The sequence below is a fragment of the Cryptomeria japonica genome, chromosome 2, assembly GCF_030272615.1.
Source record: "Cryptomeria japonica chromosome 2, Sugi_1.0, whole genome shotgun sequence".
NCBI classification, from domain to species: Eukaryota; Viridiplantae; Streptophyta; class Pinopsida; order Cupressales; family Cupressaceae; genus Cryptomeria; species Cryptomeria japonica.
In genome coordinates, this window is record NC_081406.1 from 307,441,130 (window position 1) to 307,452,735 (window position 11,606).

General features: G+C 33.9%; 1 long non-coding RNA gene across 2 annotated transcripts; it reads right to left on the minus strand.

Annotated features, from left to right (window-relative positions):
• Nucleotides 1-7,461: 7,461 nt before the first annotated feature.
• LOC131075363 (uncharacterized) lies at nt 7,462-11,059 on the minus strand. 2 transcript variants are annotated; one of them, XR_009113197.2, is made up of 4 exons: nt 9,544-11,059; nt 9,193-9,239; nt 8,994-9,083; nt 7,462-8,137 (listed from the first exon to the last, which is right to left on the minus strand). It is a non-coding gene; the product is annotated as an uncharacterized LOC131075363 (long non-coding RNA). The 2 variants fall into 2 exon arrangements; XR_009113196.2 differs by having other exon boundaries at nt 7,462-8,513.
• Nucleotides 11,060-11,606: the final 547 nt, after the last annotated feature.

Consider the following 11,606-nt stretch of genomic DNA (forward strand, 5'->3'; position numbering starts at 1 on the left):
AACAGTCGGATTTGTAACATAGATAGGTACAAATGATGATCCCGCTTTCATGATTGAAGATAAATACCTGAGAATCGCTACCGGTGAAAGACCCTAAAAGACATCTTCTAATCGCTAGTGAAATCGCTCAAGATGATTTCAATCACACTGATTCACCTTAGAATTCCTTTGAATTGCTCTGAATGCAAAGTGATTAGAAATGAAGTGAATTTGACCTTTTATCCTCCAAGAAAAACCCTAATATTTCATTAGCATCAATGACTTCCAGTGGAAGATACAGGATCTCGATAAAATATCTCCATGTCGGATAAGCACCTCCAATGTCTGGAACATCTTCCAGAACCTCTTCCCGGGGCATATGCAACATCTTCATGAATTTTTCCTACCCCTAAGGCATCTACCTTAGTTGTCGGATGAGCTTCCTATCGATGCAGGAGCAACCTCCTCTGTCGGTTGAGTAACCGGTGCATTACCATCTGTTGATTGTTCTTCAGTTTTCCTGACCCATCTCTAGGTATGATCTTGGTGGATTTCATTAACCTTTTCTTTCCCTTTCTCATTTGATCCTCCATTACCAATCGATGGATTTCTGCTTCTACATAATTTATCAATATGTCCAACCTCATTACATGCATAACATGTAACATTGTTCTTTTGAATTGCTTTGCTAAAACCAGTATAGTTGCTAGACCTGCATTGATTAGCCATAAGTCCAAATTTTCCACATGCATAACATTTAACATTCATTCTGCAATCTTTTGTCTTACATCCATACTTATTACATTTAGAACATTGACCAGGAGTAGAATCAGGGCTTTGATTTGCTCTATTTCTACATTGCCTAGCCATGTGACCAAATTTATTACAAACAAAGCATCCACCATTAAATTTATAAGCATTAAACTGCCTTATGATTTTGATCTTCATTTGCAGGACCGAAACTTTGTCCTTGTTCAAATCCAAGCCCACTGGAATCTCCATTCTGCCTTTGTCTCTTTAATAACTCATCTAGTTGTGCTAAACTAATCCTGAATTTTTATTTATACTCACTTGCAATAGTCAGATCATCTCTCAGAATTATCATTTGTCTCTCAAGCTCTAGTTCATTACTCTGGGATTGTACTAAATCAGTTCTCAACATATCATTCTCATGAGCCAACATACCACATTCTTCAAACTTGTTCTTCAGAGATATACCAAGATTTTCTTCCTTTTTCTTCCGGTCTTGAATCTCTTTAGACATTCTCATAGTTATAGATTGCATTTCATTTCTCATGACCATGTTCTCCTGACTCGACTTCTGACACTATTCCTTAAGTGCATCTTTATCTTCATCATCCCGATTTTGCAAAAGTTCCTTCCTCCTTGTCTGAACAAATGATAGCCTCTCCTGTAGGACAAGAATGAATTCCTGAGTAGAATTCAATTCATTTTGTAGCTTCAAGTTCTTCATCCTTTCAACATCATAATCTTCAAGTGCCACCTCAAGTTGCTTTTCCAAACTCATATCCATGGATTCCGGATTCAGGATCTTCCTCAAGCTCTTAAACTTCCTCTGAGGCACAAGGCTCTAATACCAATTGTTGGAATCCAAGAATACTGAGAGGGGGAGGGGGGGGAAGTGAATCAGTGTTCTAATAGAATGATTAATTTTAACCTTATTAAAACATGCATATACCAACCGGTATATCGATACATATAAAATTGAAAGAAGTAAAGCAACCAATAAGACAATCACATAAATGAATACCATAACACACAGAATTATATGTGGAAAACCTCAAAGAGGAAAAACCACGGTGGGATTTGTGAACCACAATATCAATCCATTGGCCATATGAAGATATATTACAAAAAATAGGGGCCTGCACTTGCAGGAAGACTTATAGCCTAGAGCACACTGCTCAATCACAAAAGGAGCCTCACTGACTACATACAAATCCAGACTACAATCCAGAGAAATGATTGAACTACAAAGATAGCATCTTCTATGCCTGAATACAGTTCCGATTAAGCTCTGTCTATTCCGGTCTGAAACCCTTAACCTTGTACCAGAATAACCCTTACATAAATATCCTCACATACATGTTCTCTCTCATATATTTCACATCTCCTTCATTATTTCCTTCCCAATATATATTCTCATCAATGATCTAACCAACTAACCTATATACCCTTTACAATTTATCATGCCTTATGTTGGCTTACAAAGATATTTACAATATGAATATACATGTCGGCTAGACAACATAAATACATGAATATAAAAAACAATTACCGATTCCGGATCCAAAAGATGTCGGCCTCCAATACTGATAACCTGGTTCTAAACCATGTCGGCCTGCATTGCCGGTATCTTGAGAGTTCCTTCCAACCTGTCGGTGTTGGTGCCAGTGTCGGTGTCGGTGTAGTGTCTGTGAAGTGCCTGCCGGTACACAACTAACCCAAAATATGAAGCCAGAACAAGTTGCCATGTTGCCATCAATTACATATTGAAACCAACCAATTGAGTGTCAATTGCCAACACTTGTATGTTTTTTTTTTTTGATAATCCAGTGGTATCCCCAACCTTATGGTTTTGCGACTCTGCCGAGCGGCCTTAACCACCCTTGCCCTGGGCTTATTTTTTGTGCCAGGTTTTGGGGGACGGAGGGGGCGAGTGGAGGCGAGACTAGTCCAATGGAGCTGCAAGCCGAGGCTCAAACGCGGCGTGCAGCAGGGAAAACCCAGTCGGAGTGAATCAAACCTTGGACCTACATGGGACAAACCCAAAGCCTTAGCACAACCATTCCAACACTTGTATGTTACGGTTTTTTGTGCAATTTATGTAATCAAACACACTCATATGTGGGTGTCTTGGTTTGAGTGTGTTTAATTTCTCTAGTCACTAGTGCAAAAAAATTTCCACAAAATAGAGGAAGCGTGCTTGAAATTCTTAAAGGCTTTTTGGGTTTGAGTGGAGCCATCTTCACTTAGATATACCATGCAATTTATGGACAAGACAACTGAGGCATAATCCTTCTTTTGAGTATCCTTTCTCTTAGCTCTATCTCTTCTTGTAATGAAGTGATGAGTGCTTGAATACGACATTTTTAATGATAATTTACTCTTAAAACTCTTAATATTTTGTTAATTAATCTGTTTGGTGGTAGACTATATGCATGCATGTTTATTTCTTTTTCTTTTATACTCTACCAATTAGATGATATATATTAGAAATGGTATTTTGTGTAAATGTATTATTTTATGATTGATTAATGAAGAAACAACCGATCTTTTAAAATTTTGTTGTTATATCTTGTACTATCTTTCCTATATATGTTTCAGATATGCTTGGAAGTTATTGCAAGATGTGGAATTATGAACTTCTTGTTCAAACAAAGTGGAATGCTTGGTTACTCTTGATCATTCTAGCTAGATGATACTTTCGTTTTTCTCCAAGTCTGTTTCATCGGTTGTTCTATGGAACTTCAAATTTTGTTCAAATAATTAATGCATTGTAAAGTCTTCTGTAGTTTAGGCTAGTTGCTATATTAGAGGAAGAGAAGGGCTCGCTCAACTAAAGGGAGGTGATCCTAAGTTAATTCTTTGATTTATTCCAATATTGGATGTTGAATATTTACATTCTTTTCTGCATGTTCGTGACAATTTTAAGAATTGGAAATCAATTACAATCTGTAGTTTTCATTCACGAGTTGAGTATGTAGCTTTTGATATAGATTAATTCATTCACATAGGTTCGGATTTGTGTTTTCTTTGTTTAGTTCAAATTGATCAAAAGTTGCATTCTAGTTTACTATTAATCTTGTTAAAGCAAATGGAAATGATGATTGAAATTGTAATTAAGATAGAAACTTTGTTAAATATGTTCATGGAATTTAGTTTGCTTTAAATATTCTGTAGAATAGATTTCTGATTTCCTACAAGCGTAAAATTGATTTCATTTTTTTGCAATCGTAGAATGGATTCTATTTTCTAGCGAGTAAAATAGGATTCAAACTCGAATTGTAGTTTAGATGTGGTTTAGTCCTAGTTAGATAATTCCATGAGTCAGTTCTAATTGATTTTTTTTCTAGATTGCATCAAAAGCACCAGAGTCCTCCTTAGAGTAGCTATGTATCTTCAATTTCGGCTTGAAGAAAGTTTCATTGGCATAGGATTCAATTCTTAGAAATAGATCTTGAGATCTCCTAACAAAGCATGACCGAAGAAAAAGTCATTATTCTCAATGCAAAAACTCCTCAACTTAAACTCATCCTTGTTGCATACAACTCTAAGACACACCTAGTTCAATATTGAAAGAATTAAATGATGTGAGTTGTGAAACCAACAGCCTCACCCATCATGAAGTGCTTCTACAATTTTCTCTACATAGATCTATTCCTAGTCATCTTTCTCATGGTTATGATTATGGTGGAAAACAAAGTGAAAAACTTTACCCAATCAGGCTACCAAATTTTTGCTACTTTAGCCATGCTTTTTCTTTCTAATCTTCTTGTTGTTGTCAAAGATGAAATGAACAAAATGAAGCTTCCAAATTGGGTTTCTAAGAGCTCTAAAAAATCAATGTACAAAAGAAAAATCAGAGTGAGCTTATAGACATGGGGATCAATGGTTGGGATAAGGAGGAGCCCAAATATTGGAAATCCCACCTTGAAAATATATTCTCAGTCCATGATTTTTCCATCTACCAACATCTAGTGAGTGTGGACATGATAATCCTATTCTTAATAGAAATTTGTGGAATTGGAGCAACTTCAATGACAATTGACAACATGGGTCAAATTGGAAGGGGCTTGCAATACAACCTTGTGAATATCAACACCTTTGTTTCCCTCATCAACATTTGGAGTTTCCTTGGTCAGGTGGTTTTTAGTTCTTTCAGAATTCCTCTTGTAGAAATATAAGTTTTAAAGGTTACTCATTGGTTGTGTTGGGCATGTTTTATGGCATTTGCTTTGCCTAGTTCATCATATGCAGTGTCCATAGTTATAAGCTTCTCTTTTTCATCTCAAACACTTCTCTTGGTTTTTATCATCTCATAACTCTTTGATCTAAAGTATTATGCCACCCTTTACAACTTTGGAGCCATTGCAAGCTATTTGGGGTCCTATATTCTCTTAGTGAGGGTGGATAGAGATCTATATGATAAAGAAGAAAGAAAATAGTACAGTTCTAGTATCAACCTCTGATTTACCTCCTCTCTTGACTACTAAGGAAATAGGAAGGATGAAGTGGAGATTGGAGATGTAATCAACTTGTAGCACAACTCCTCCATCTTTCCTCAGTTGCTTTACACCAGTTCAAAAAATACAATAAGACGATGTCAATATTCAAATATGTAGCGTCCATAGTTATAAGCTTCTCTTTTTCATCTCAAACACTTCTCTTGGATGTTATCATCTCATAACTCTTTGATCTAAAGTATTATTCCACCCTTTACAACTTTGGAGCCATTGCAAGCTATTTGGGGTCCTATATTCTCTTAGTGAGGGTGGATAGAGATCTATATGATAAAGAAGAAAGAAAATAGTACAGTTCTAGTATCAACCTCTGATTTACCTCCTCTCTTGATTACTAAGGAAATAGGAAGGATGAAGTGGAGATTAGAGATGCAATCAACTTGTAGCACAACTCCTCCATCTTTTCTTAGTTGCTTTACACCAGTTCAAAAAATACAATAAGACGACGTCAATATTCAAATATGCATACGAATTGAATTCCATTCTAAAAACAAAATGCACACAAAGTGATTGCCAAAGTTCTAAATAAATACCCAAAGTTCAAATATAGTTCCAACAACTAGTGGGTGCCAAAAATGAGAAAAATACAGTTCAAATACAAGACTCAGTTTAAACACACACTTTCAAATGCAAGCTTCAATAAACAATTCACAATAAATGAACTCCAAAATAAAACACTAAAAAACATGTTCAACATTGATGATTATTACAATATTACCAAATTATATTATAATTTAAGAATGTCATGATACTTAATAATTAAACTAGAACAAAAATTTCACTTTTAAATACTTCATAATATCAGTACAAAGTGAATGTGAAAAGTTCAAATAATTATTTCCAACAAAACATAGAAAAAGATTGTAAAAGTTAACACACATTTCACATATAGTTTGTCTAGACATAGATTACTCATATACAAAGTAAATTACTAGAGTTTAAACATAGCCAAAGTCAGTTCACTTCACATATGGAGTGTGTTTAAACCTACTAAAGAGTATAAGCACAAAAATGAACACATGCCTGATTTAAATTTTTTCCACAAAAGTTAATTCAACCACACACAAAGTAAACGCTCAAGTTCAAATACATCAAAGTATGAACACACACAAAGTGAATGCCAAAGTTCACATGCATTTCATACTATAGTTCAAACATGCAACATAGGTGAATGTCAAAGTTCAAATACATCAAAGTATGAACACACACTAAGTGAATGCCAAAATTCACAAATACATCAAAGTATGAGCACACACAAAGTGAATGCCAAAATTCACATGCATTTCACACCATAGTTCAAACATGCAACAAAGTTTGTCTAGACACATAATTTATACATATACTAAGTAAATGCTTAAGTTTAAACATACCCAAAGTGTTCAATTCACATTTGGAGCTGGAAGTACAAAGACACAAAAATGAACACATGCCTAATTTAAAATTGTTCCACAAAAGTTACTTCAAACCACACACAAAGTAAACACTCAATTTTAAATACATCAAAGCATGAACACACACAAAGTGAATGCCAAAGTTCACATGCACTTCACACTATAGTGCAAACATGCAACATAGGTGAATGTCAAAGTTGGTAATATTCACACAAAGTGAATTTGAAAGTTCAAGCATGTAAACACATACCAAAGTACAATACAAAAAGGAGGTTGTTAAAGTTAAATGACATTTCACATATGGTTTGTTCAAACACACAATCCACACATATACATAGTAAATGCCAATGTTTAAACATGAATGCCAAAATTCAATATAGTCTTTACATAGAGTGAATGTGATTTTCAAACACATCTCACACATAGTTTGTTCAAAGACACACTTCACACATATACATGATAAATACTAAATTTTATAAATCTTATGGTAAAATAACTTTAAACACTTTTTTCAAACGCACTCGCTTCAATAAACAATAATTAAATCAAAATTTAAACACACATTTCATACAAATGATAAATGAATTCCAAAATAAAATACTAAACAAACATGTTTAAATTACAACTTGCTAGCAACACAACACTAATTATGACAATATTATCAAACTTTGTTATAATTAAAGAATATTATGATGCTTCATAATTACATTGCAGCACAAATGTCAATTCATTATAGATAATGAAATAAAATAAAAACTGAAAAAAGTTAAATTTCATGCAGTGAAAAATACAATAAAAACTAAAAAATATTAGCACAAAGGCACAAGACCTAAAAGAATGGCCATGACTAATGACCATTCTTCCAGCCTTAGGAAGGGGGCAAATTCAACCCCTCCCAAATACAAATAATGGTATTAATAATAAATCATTTTACATATCAATTTTATTGGATAGACATTGTCTCATTGATTAAAAATGCAACATTTTATTTTATATTACATTTAGTAACCCATTCAATATTTGAAACATTTTTCTTAAATTTTGTATTTACATTTATCCATGCATCACAGCTCTGGATTGACTGCAATAACAATTGAAATTGAGGTATTCCCATTCTCCATGCATCACTGTGCACTCTTGGAGTCACTCTGTAGACATGGGCATCCGAGGCCATGGCCACTCTGTGATGGCTGCAACATTTAGTTTCACTTGTTCTATTGACATTTGTCCTGAAGATCCTCATCCGAAGTAGATCTGCTATCTTGTTCCAGCTGAGGAGCTGAGGGAGCTTGGATTCTGTCATTGTTACATGGTTCAATAATTGTTTCTTGTGTTACAAGGCTTGTGGGAAGTCTCATATGAAGCGCTGGCCTCATCTATCCTCTGATTAGAGTTTCTGCCTACAAGTTTTTCACTCTTAAATTGAGCCACTCCATGCCCCAAATGAAGCATCGATACAATAGTTGTTTTAACTGGTTTCAGAAACTTGGAAAGAACAGAATTCTTGCATAAAAACAACTTTCCTTTATAAGCTTCATAGATTTTGTGTTGATAAACAGTTGCCCTTATAGTAGTTGAGAAGGATACTATCAAATTTTTTAAATTGTGCAAAGTACACATACAGAAAATAAAACTGTGGAAAATATTTCAGAAACTTGGAAAGAACATAATTCTTGCATAGATCTCCTTATAAAAACAACTTTCCTTTATAAGCTTCATAGATTTTGTGATTGATAAACAGTTGCCTGTATAGTAGTTGGAAAGGATACTATCAAATTTCTTAAATTTTTGCAAAGTACACATACAGAAAATAAAACTGGAGAAAATATTTTAGCTTATCCTCTGATATTGGCTTCTGTAGAAACTCTGCTGCTCCAAACTGTTTACAAATTAATTAGCAACAAGTATGACAAGAAAGCCCATTTTGCACATTGATAAAAAAATGGAGACAAGCTAAAAGTTTCATTAGAATAACAGATAACAGAATCAATAGAAGACTAATAAATATGAAAGTTTTCACTCTTTTAACTTGAGCCACCCCAGAGTCCCAGACCCCAAATGAAGCATCGATGCAATAGTTGTTTAAACTAGTTTTAGAGACATGGAAACAACATTTTCTTGTGTACTAAATGCCTGCATAAATTAAATCTCTTTATAAAAACAGGTTTATAGATTTTATGATCGATAAATGGTTGGGAAAGGTACTATCAAACTCTTTCAAAATATCATGATAAAATTGTGCAAAGTACACCAAAAAAAAAAAAAAAAGCTGTAGAAAATATTCTCTTATAAAGCATAAATTAGAATGTTAAGAAGAACTATAGATAAAATGAGAAAGAAGGTTTCTCAAACCACATACCTTGTGAAGTTGAAGTGAACCACATGTTGCCAAATATTCTTTTAGCTTATCCTCTGATATCGGCTTCTCTAGAAATTATGCTGCTCCAAGCTGTTTAAAAATTAATTAGCAACAAGTGACTAAAAACTCCATTTTGCCCATTGATAAAAAACTAGAGACAAACTGAAAGTCATCATCCGAATCAGATGATAGAACTTACTGCTAAGCACTTAATTGTTGTGTTCAGAAATCTCGTGTTTGACATTACTGCATGATAAGAAAAACAACATTCTACATGATAAGGAAAACAACATTTTTCTGGTCAAATTTATGAAAGATGGCATAAGCACATATTAAACCATCAACACCTTGTAGAAAAACTTACCAGTAGTTGGCAAGTCAATATAAAATAACAATTGAGGGACAAATTAAAGTGACACAAGAAGGTGCAGGATATATTGTGTTTGGAAAGTAACTATCTGCTAACCTACACTACGCTGGCAATCTACTTTGAAAAGACAAAAACACCATTAAACCCTGCAAAGTGGAAAAGTGCAATCAAAAAACTTACCTAAACCAAGGCAACGTGAAATAAATTAGTCCCACTTGCAAGAGCAGCCAATGCCTCCATTTCATTAGAAAGGTAGAAACTTCCTCAAAATTTGATTAGATCTTCATCAAAACCACCTACCCATATGGTATATACACAGAAAATGCCAAGGAACAGAAAAATACACACAGGCAGTTACGAAAATAAGACAAAACTAAGAGGATGTGACCAACAAAGATATGGTATACAAATTTCTATGAGGTACACCTCCCCATATACACAGACAATGCCAACGAATAGAAAAATACAAAAGAAGTAACGAAAAGAAGTTAAAACCAACACAATTATGGTATACAACGTTTCTAAGTCCTCATGAAGTCCAATAGCATATACGAGATTGAATAGGTTAAATACAATTACGCAAGATTTACGCAGTTTAAATGTCATTTACAGTAATTCTATGATTATATTGCTGCTTGCATATATAATCAACAATTACTCAATCACAGGAAAGTAAAAATCTCTAAAATAATTTTCAAGTTAGGAATCATTCACACACAGAGACACAGTAAGCCTCCATTTGTAATGCAAATTCAGAGATCATTGAAGACTGTAGACATTAAACCGCGATTAGAATACCTAACCTAAATGCTTCTTCTGGTTTGACAAATTCTTTTTAATGTTGCAATTGCAATCATCCCGAGAGAATTAGCCAGCTAGAAAGAGGGCGTAGCATTTGAAGAAGCTACGCCCAATCTTTTATTTGTACCCATTAACGATGAGCAGCACATAGACCATGACAAGTGACAGACATATGAGTTGTTTGACAAAATGTCTCAATGGCTGAACAACAGATTTAAAAGGAAAATTAACAAAATAACAGTTTCTTAAGATTGTGATGATCTGTATATTAGGGAAAGAGGACAAAGAATATTATAAAGCAATAAATTCTAGACAACGACAAGATCCTCAACCTTTCATTTAGAATATGGGATAAAGATAAAAGTAGGCAATTATAATATAAGACTAAGAGAAAACAAAATAGCAGATAGACATACATGAATGGAGATTAAGCACAAAGCCTTCAGCTTCAACCAGATGAGCCTCCTCCCTTGTGACATTCTCTCCCTCCCTCCCTCCCTGCTGGCTGTTTCATTGAAACCTGTGATGTGATTGCTGAGGAAGGAGGAAAGACGAAGTGGAGATTGGTGATGGAATCAACTTGTAGCACAACTTGCTCTGTACAAGACAAAGGCAATTCAGGAATTGCCACACTTCCTGCCAAATATTCCTGTATAAATTGTCATTGCTTTGTCTTCGCCTCGTCTAGCACAAAAAGTAAAATCAACCAAAAGACAACACAGATCATGGAGGAACAACATGGACAGGCAAGACTAGCATGCATGCTGTACAAGAAAAATCCTAAGAAAAATTAAACAAACACTAAACTCCAATAAAAGACTCAGACAAAAAACAAGAACTGAGACAAAAAGAAGAAAACAGAACAAAATATTGACTTAAGAGGAAGTAATGAGGAGTGTCCCGCTCAAAATCACCATTTATAAGACACAGAAAACTTTTTTTTAAGAACGGTCATGTTTTTTTTTAGCAGTCATAATAGCTAACGGTCATGCTTTTTTTTAACAGACATAATAGCTAATGGTCATTTTTTTAAAACAGTCATTACAACGATCATGCTTTTTTTTAAACATTCATAACAGCTAACGGTCATACTTTTTTGTATAACAGTTATGATTTTCTTTTAACAGTCATGCCGCTCCTCAAATGGATGACCCCCCAACCAAAAAAAAAGAGCATATTTTCTACTTAAAATTTTAGTCTCAAAGTTTATATGAATAAAGATTTGATTATGATGTTTAATTTAGATTAGAATCGTCATATCTAATAAGCTAATTAAATAAATTGGAAATCAATTTTAAATATAATATAGGTCAATCAAATAAGTTGTATGCAACATAAAATAATTTGGATTAAATTAATGATAGCTGGTCTTGATAATTTAGAAAAAAAAAGTTGGTATTAAGAAATCAATTGAAAAGGAAAGGTGTTGATAGCTTATTATC